The sequence below is a fragment of the Macaca fascicularis genome, chromosome 1, assembly GCF_037993035.2.
Source record: "Macaca fascicularis isolate 582-1 chromosome 1, T2T-MFA8v1.1".
NCBI lineage: Eukaryota > Metazoa > Chordata > Mammalia > Primates > Cercopithecidae > Macaca > Macaca fascicularis.
In genome coordinates, this window is record NC_088375.1 from 169,952,194 (window position 1) to 169,961,799 (window position 9,606).

A 9,606-nucleotide genomic window follows, 5' to 3' on the forward strand; every position below is an offset into this window, starting at 1 on the left:
TGTGCATCTCTTCACAAGGGAGATATGGTCTGAGAAATGCATCATCAGGCAATTTCACTGCTGTGCAAACATCACAGAATGTACATACACAAACCTAGATGGTGTAGCCTACTCCACACCTAGGATATATGGCATAGCTTATTGCTCCTAGGCTACAAACTTGTACAGCATGTTACCCTACTGAATACTGTAAGCGATTATAACACAATGGTATTTGTGTATCTAAATATATCTAAACATGGAAAAAATACAGCAAATATATAAAGGATAAGAACATGGCATACCTGTGTATGGAACTTGCCATGAATAGAGCTTGCAAGACTGGAAGCTCTGGGTGAGTGAGTGATGGGAGGTAAGTGAATGTGAAGACCTAGGACATGATTGTACACTGTAGGCTTTATAACTACTGTATACTTAGGCTACACTAAATTTATTTTTTTAAAATTTTCTTTCTTTGATAATAAACTTAGCTTACTCTATTTTACTTTATAAACTTTAAAAATTTTGTAACCTTTTTAATCTTTTGTAGCACACTTAGCTTAAAGCAAACACATTGTATAGCTGCACAAAAAATATTTCTTTATATCCTTATTCTGTAAGCTTTTTTTCTATTTCAAATGTATTTCTTTATTCTACTTTTTAAGTGGTTTTTAAAACACAAACACACACAACAGCCTAGGCCTCCTCAGGAGCAGGATTATCAATATTGCTGTCTTCCGCCTCCACTTCTTGTCCCATTGGAAGATTTTCAGGGCAATAACAGGCATGGAGCTGTCATCTCCTATGACAGCAATGTCTTCTTCTGGAATACCTCCTGAAGGACCTGCCTGGGGCCCTTCTTGAGGAGTATGTTTATTTACACCAGCATCACCACAAACACATGCGTAATACGTTGTATTATGACTGTAGGACGGCTGAGACATCACTAGGTGGTAGGAATTTTTTAGCTCCATTACAATCTTATGGGACCACCATCCTACATGTGGTTCATTGTTGACTGAAACGTCATTAAGCGGCGCATGACGATCACTGGATTTGGCCGTTAGGAAGCTCCTGGTGCCTTTGAATGGGAGCAACTTCCATAAACAGGCGTGTTTATTGAAGGAGAGAGAATAGGGGAGAGTGATATATTTTTTAAAAAGTTCAATAAACTTTAAACCTTCTAATTTTCTCCAGAAGCAGAAGGAATCATCCTCCGATAGTGGGAAGATTTTAGCAGGAAATTAAAATTTGTTGTCTTCTTAGGTGATTTACATATATTTAACTCTCACAAGCACTGTTTGGGGTGCATATTATTAACCCTACATTATAAATAAGTCTCCTGACATAATGAAGTTAGGAAAACTGCCTAAAGCCGTACAGCCAGTAAGAGGCAAATTTAGAACTCAAACCCAGGTCTGTCCCCACATTCTCCGCTTTTCTTACCGCATTCAGATTTAGAGCCACCAAGGGGAATGTGAAAGTGTAGACATGATGATAGCAGTAGTAGTATAAATATTATTACTTATACACAAGTATATAGTAATAGTAACAATGATGAGGAAGATGAATCAATAGTGGTGCTGATGAAAACAGAGGAATGAAATTTCTGCTATTCAAAATTTAACTGCAGTCATGGCCTCATATCTAACTTTATGCAGTAAAACACAGTGCCTGTGAGTACTTACAACTAAATGATGTTACTTAATACAAATGACTTTTCTTAGTTTAAATTTAGCCACAGTGTCACTCATAGACTTTTTGTTTGTCATAATCCAAACATACCTTAAAAATATTTTAAGCCCTTACTCTAATACAAATTTGTATTTATTTTTTTTGTATAGTTTTGGAAGATATAAAAATTATAAATATGCAAACCACAAACATTTCCCTTGGACCTTGAATTGTATGAAATGACACAAAAAGAGTTGTACTCTTGGACATTAAGCTTAGATTCTTTTGGCACTTCCTTTCTGAATTGTGGAAGTCTAAGAGAGTAGTATACTTTCTATCAGAAAGGTAATTTATAAAACTGGCAGAATGGTAGCTATAAAATTACAGAAAAAGCCATGGAGCAGGCAGCATGAATGTTTGAAAGGTAATAAAGTATAACCCAGTTATCCAGCAGGGAAATAAGTCTTTTTAAATTATAAAAATTTTGTATAGGATGGAGGGACTTACCATTTAAGTATGTGACATTAAAAATCATTTTGCTGAAACTCTTTTAAAATAACATATATTAAGGTATACATATTTACCTCCTAAAATAGATGACATTCAACTTGAATTGCCCTTTCGTGATGATTCCAGTAATAGAGTGATTACCCTCTGGGTATATTGAGGATTATAGGTTGATTTCTTCTTATATTAAATGGCTCCATAAAGCTATACCTTCTTTATTCTTGTGTCTGCTTTTTATAGTTTTTTTTTTTTTTTTTGTCACCTTCCTTATCAATGCACATTTCTCGTGGCTGTCCATGTACTCACACGAACTCATTCACGCTTGTAACATTAAACCAGTCCATACACCCGTACACTAAACCCATCCACTACAGCCATGCACATGTAAATAAAGGTAGAATTTGCGCATGCTTTTGCTTATTATCTACAATGGGAGCCTCTTTGCAGGCTCCCATTCCATTTTCCACCTGGCTTCCTGGCCTTGGTTTGATTTCTTACTGCTCCTGCCACTTAAACTTGATTGTGTAGGTGTACCTTTCAGATCTCCCTTCTAGAGAACACGCTGTCTGAGTGTAGTTGGCCAGCAGCCTCCAGCTAGTGGCTATACCTATAGATCTGCAGCATTCGTACTCAGGCCTCTCTCCCCTCTCCCCAACACTGCTCCCAGGCAATGCCTGAGTACAGTGGAGTACTATTGCTGGGCCATTTCTGCCTGACAGAAGCTTCTTCTAATGGACGGCCTTTGCGAGAAGCCTTCCCAATCACCCGGTCAAGACTTTTCAGAGCTGCACTGCAGCCTAGAGCTCTTCCTACCCCATTTTTTCTCCGTCCCTCTTTTCTTTCACAAGTGTCACACCTGCTTTGTGGTTTGAAATCTCTCCCCACCTACTCCTGCTCCTCTCCCTTTTATCTTTCACAGATGTTTTCACCAAAATTGTTTTCACATATTATTTTGGCTTGGTGTCTGCTACTCAGAGGCTGTCAACTGACACACTTGGCAAAAAAAGGCCTGAGAAAGCAGGCAGTAAAATTAGAGTTGGGGACTGCTCACTCGTGTCTGGCTGGCAGGGAGGATCTGATCCCAAGTGGAATGTGAGAAATGAATACTGCTTGGGAATGCATCCTGGTGGAGGGGAACAGATTTGCTAATGTAAACATTTAGGCACTTGGGAGATATAGGGAGAATGATGTCTACAAGAATGGTGCTATCGGCTGATTATCTCAAAGTTCTATGGATTCCTGCAGAGGGATGAGAAACTGAGACATAATGAAACAGTAAAAGGCAAAGTATGAGAGACAGAGAGGTTGTTTAACTTGGAGTGCTTTCTTGGGTCAAGGAGTTTAACATCATTGCAAAGAAAACCCCATCTCTACCCCCAAGATGGGGCAAACTCACTGTATAGTAGCTCCCCAGAAGCCTAGAGGCAGTGATGGCCTATTTTGGGTGAACTGGAAATACTGGAGTTGCCATGGCAAATGGTAGAGGAAGAAAAATATAAAGGTTGCTGGAAGTGAATTCATAATGCAAGACCAGAAAGCCACAGCATTTCACATTATGTTCCGCAGCACGGCTCAGATAACACATTATTCTCCAAGGCCATCAGGAATGCACTGGTGAGAGGGGCATCAACATCAGTAAGAAGTTTAGTGGTGGCTCTCCTTGTGGGTCACAGCTGAAGCTGTCACAGAGTTGGGTTCATTAATAGCAATAGAGACGATAGTACCCGAAGAAGGCAGAGGTCAGGAAACAATGCTTAACTGCCAGAAGTCAGAGGGCTGCCATGATTATAACTGCCAGCAATATTGGAATAGCTGTCAAGGGACATGACACACAAGAAGTTGTGGAAATGACTTACAGAATCTGGTGTCTCCAGGGGAAAAATAGAAAGGTAGCCAAAGAGATTGCCGTTTAACATCTGTCATCAGAAATAGGCAAGAACAGAGAAGGCAGCAGGACAAAGGTAGTTGTGCCAATAAAAAATCATAATTCACCATTCCCTTCCTGTATCATGAGACGATTTTCAGACCCAGAAGGCAGTGATCGAGATGTGGCTGTTTCTAAAGAAGCACTGTGCAATACCATAAGTATAAACTGCAGTGATTTCCCCAGTCCCACCCCAAAGGGACCTGCACCCATTTACTTATGTGACTATGCACTAGAGAGAGAAGAATAAACACACATAGAGGGCTTTGGACACACTGTTTGAGCTGATATTGATGCCTGAAGACTTAAAGTATCATCAGGGTCCCCTGTTACATTTGGGGTTTATCATGTAGATCCTTAGCTAGTGGGGTAAGAACTATCATAGCATGGAAGGCCCAGAGGAAGCCTCTGAAACAACCACTTTCCTGAGCCAAGATAGTGAATCAAAAGTAACGTTGCATCTCAGAAATGATGACAGACATTAACACGACTGTGATGGATAACTTTATGTGTCAACTTGGCTGGGCCACAGTGCACAGATATTTGGTCAAATATTATTCCAGATGTCTTTGTGAGATTTATATTTAACTCAGTGGACATTAAGTAAAACACATCGCCATCCAAAATGTGAGTGGGCTTCATCCAATCAGTTGAAGGTCCTAATGGAACAAAAAACTGACCTTTTCAGAGCAAGAGCAAATTCTGACAATAGACTTTGTTCAGACTTCATCTGCAACATTTTCTCTTCCTAGCTTGCCAGCAGACTGCCTTCAGACTTGAACTGGGACTCTTTCCTGGATCTCTAGCCTGCCAGCCTCCCTCATCAGATTTTGGATTCATCAAGCTTCCACAATCATATGGGCCAATTTGTTAAAAATCTCTCTTTCTCCACAGACATACACACACACACACACACACACACACACACCCTTTATTGGTTTTGTTGCTCTGGAGAGCCCTGGCGAATCCAACCACCATTAAAGATTTAAAGGATGCATGGGGAGTGGTCCTGATCATACCTCCATTGACTTCATTGAAATCTCCAATCTGACATCTATAGAAACCACATGGATTCTGGAGAATGACTATAGATTTCCACATGCTCAACCAAGTAGTAGCGCCAATCATAGTTGCTGTGTGAGACATGATGTTGATGTAAATCTGTCAGGCCTCAGCTTTAGAGTATGCTGCCATTGATTTGGTGATTGTATTCTTATCTATTCCAATCAGAAAAGAGGATCCAAAACAGTTCACATTGGCATGAACTGGACAAGGTTAATTTACACTTTTGTCCTCTGGGTTACATTCACGCTGCCCTCTGTCATCATCTGGTTTAGAATCTGTAGCATCACATTGATCCAATATATCAGTGATATAATGCTGATCTGGCAGGACTAGCAAGAGGTGCCTTATATGCTGGAGGCCTTGAGAAGGTACTCCAGAGATCCAGAAGGCAGGAGATAAGACCTCTATAGAACCCAGGACCTGCCACTTCAGTAAAGTTTTTAAGAATTTGGTGACCGGGGGGGCGGAGCAAGATGGCCGAATAGGAACAGCTCCAGTCTCCAACTCCCAGCGCGAGCGACACAGAAGACCGGTGATTTCTGCATTTTCAACTGAGGTACTGGGTTCATCTCACTGGGGAGTGCCGGACGATCAGTGCTGGTCAGCTGCTGCAGCCCGACCAGCGAGAGCTGAAGCAGGGCGAGGCATTGCCTCACCTGGGAAGCGCAAGGGGGAAGGGAATCCCTTTTCCTAGCCAGGGGAACTGAGACACACAACACCTGGAAAATCGGGTAACTCCCACCCCAATACTGCACTTTAAGCAAACAGGCACACCAGGAGATCATATCCCACACCTGGCCGGGAGGGTCTCACACCCACAGAGCCTCCCTCATTGCTAGCACAGCAGTCTGTGATCTACCGGCAAGGCAGCAGCGAGGCTGGGGGAGGGGCGCCCGCCATTGCTGAGGCTTAAGTAGGTAAACAAAGCTGCTGGGAAGCTCGAACTGGGTGGAGCTCACAGCAGCTCAAGGAAACCTGCCTGTCTCTGTAGACTCCACCTCTGGGGACAGGGCAATAACAAACGCAGCCGAAACCTCTGCAGACGCAAACGACTCTGTCTGACAGCTTTGAAGAGAGCAGTGGATCTCCCAACACGGAGGTTGAGATCTGAGAAGGGACAGACTCCCTGCTCATGTGGGTCCCTGACCCCTGAGTAGCCTAACTGGGAGACATCCCCCACTAGGGGCAGTCTGACACCCCACACCTCACAGGGTGGAGTACACCCCTGAGAGGAAGCTTCCAAAGCAAGAATCAGACAGGTACACTCGCTGTTCAGAAATATTCTATCTTCTGCAGCCTCTGTTGCTGATACCCAGGCAAACAGGGTCTGGAGTGGACCTCAAGCAATCTCCAACAGACCTACAGCTGAGGGTCCTGACTGTTAGAAGGAAAACTATCAAACAGGAAGGACACCTACACCAAAACCCCATCAGTACATCACCATCATCAAAGACCAGAGGCAGATAAAACCACAAAGATGGGGAAAAAGCAGGGCAGAAAAGCTGGAAATTCAAAAAATAAGAGTGCATCTCCCCCGGCAAAGGAGCGCAGCTCACCGCCAGCAACGGATCAAAGCTGGACGGAGAATGACTTTGACGAGATGAGAGAAGAAGGCTTCAGTCCATCAAATTTCTCAGAGCTAAAGGAGGAATTACGTACCCAGTGCAAAGAAACTAAAAATCTTGAAAAAAAAGTGTAAGAATTGATGGCTAGAGTAATTAATGCAGAGAAGGTCATAAACGAAATGAAAGAGATGAAAACCATGACACAAGAAATACGTGACAAATGCACAAGCTTCAGTAACCGACTCGATCAACTGGAAGAAAGAGTATCTGCGATTGAGGATCAAATGAATGAAATGAAGCGAGAAGAGAAACCAAAAGAAAAAAGAAGAAAAAGAAATGAACAAAGCCTACAAGAAGTATGGGATTATGTAAAAAGACCAAATCTACGTCTGATTGGGGTGCCTGAAAGTGAGGGGGAAAATGGAACCAAGTTGGAAAACACTCTGCAGGATATCATCCAGGAGAACTTCCCCAACCTAGTAGGGCAGGCCAACATTCAAATCCAGGAAATACAGAGAACGCCACAAAGATACTCCTCGAGAAGAGCAACTCCAAGACACATAATTGCCAGATTCACCAAAGTTGAAATGAAGGAAAAAATCTTAAGGGCAGCCAGAGAGAAATGTCGGGTTACCCACAAAGGGAAGCCCATCAGACTAACAGCAGATCTCTTGGCAGAAACTCTCCAAGCCAGAAGAGAGTGGGGGCCAATAGTCAACATTCTTAAAGAAAAGAATTTTCAACCCAGAATTTCATATCCAGCCAAACTAAGTTTCATAAGTGAAGGAGAAATAAAATCCTTTACAGATAAGCAAATGCTTAGAGATTTTGTCACCACTAGGCCTGCCTTACAAGAGACCCTGAAGGAAGCACTAAACATGGAAAGGAACAACCGGTACCAGCCATTGCAAAAACATCCCAAAATGTAAAGACCATCGAGGCTAGGAAGAAACTGCATCAACTAACGAGCAAAATAACCAGTTAATATCATAATGGCAGGATCAAGTTCACACATAACAATCTTAACCTTAAATGTAAATGGACTAAATGCTCCAATTAAAAGACACAGACTGGCAAACTGGATAAAGAGTCAAGACCCTTCAGTCTGCTGTATTCAGGAGACCCATCTCACACGCAGAGACATACATAGGCTCAAAATAAAGGGATGGAGGAAGATTTACCAAGCAAATGGAGAACACAAAAAAGCGGGGGTTGCAATACTAGTCTCTGATAAAACAGACTTTAAACCATCAAAGATCAAAAGAGACAAAGAAGGCCATTACATAATGGTAAAGGGATCAATTCAACAGGAAGAGCTAACTATCCTAAATATATATGCACCCAATACAGGAGCACCCAGATTCATAAAGCAAGTCCTTAGAGACTTACAAAGAGACTTAGACTCCCATACAGTAATAATGGGAGACTTCAACACTCCACTGTCAACATTAGACAGATCAACGAGACAGAAAGTTAACAAGGATATCCAGGAATTGAACTCATCTCTGCAGCAAGCAGACCTAATAGACATCTATAGAACTCTCCACCCCAAATCAACAGAATATACATTCTTCTCAGCACCACATCGTACTTACTCCAAAATCGACCACGTAATTGGAAGTAAAGCACTCCTCAGCAAATGTACAAGAACAGAAATTATAACAAACTGTCTCTCAGACCACAGTGCAATCAAACTAGAACTCAGGACTAAGAAACTCAATCAAAACCGCTCAACTACATGGAAACTGAACAACCTTCTCCTGAATGACTACTGGGTACATAACGAAATGAAGGCAGAAATAAAGATGTTCTTTGAAACCAATGAGAACAAAGATACAACATACCAGAATCTCTGGGACACATTTAAAGCAGTGTGTAGAGGGAAATTTATAGCACTAAATGCCCACAAGAGAAAGCAGGAAAGATCTAAAATTGACACTCTAACATCGCAATTAAAAGAACTAGAGAAGCAACAGCAAACACATTCGAAAGCTAGCAGAAGGCAAGAAATAACTAAGATCAGAGCAGAACTGAAGGAGATAGAGACACAAAAAACTCTCCAAAAAATCAATGAATCCAGGAGTTGGTTTTTTGAAAAGATCAACAAAATTGACAGACCACTAGCAAGACTAATAAAGAAGAAAAGAGAGAAGAATCAAATTGACGCAATTAAAAATGATAAAGGGGATATCACCACCGACCCCACAGAAATACAAACTACCATCAGAGAATACTATAAACACCTCTACGCAAATAAACTGGAAAATCTAGAAGAAATGGATAATTTCCTGGACACTTACACTCTTCCAAGACTAAACCAGGAAGAAGTTGAATCCCTGAATAGACCAATAGCAGGCTCTGAAATTGAGGCAATAATTAATAGCCTACCAACCAAAAAAAGTCCAGGACCAGATGGATTCACAGCTGAATTCTACCAGAGGTACAAGGAGGAGTTGGTACCATTCCTTCTGAAACTATTCCAATCAATAGAAAAAGAGGGAATCCTCCCTAACTCATTTTATGAGGCCAACATCATCCTGATACCAAAGCCTGGCAGAGACACAACAAAAAAAGAGAATTTTAGACCAATATCCCTGATGAACATCGATGCAAAAATCCTCAATAAAATACTGGCAAACCGGATTCAGCAACACATCAAAAAGCTTATCCACCATGATCAAGTGGGCTTCATCCCTGGGATGCAAGGCTGGTTCAACATTCACAAATCAATAAACATAATCCAGCATATAAACAGAACCAAAGACAAGAACCACATGATTATCTCAATAGATGCAGAAAAGGCTTTTGACAAAATTCAACAGCCCTTCATGCTAAAAACGCTCAATAAATTCGGTATTGATGGAACGTACCTCAAAATAATAAGCGCTATTT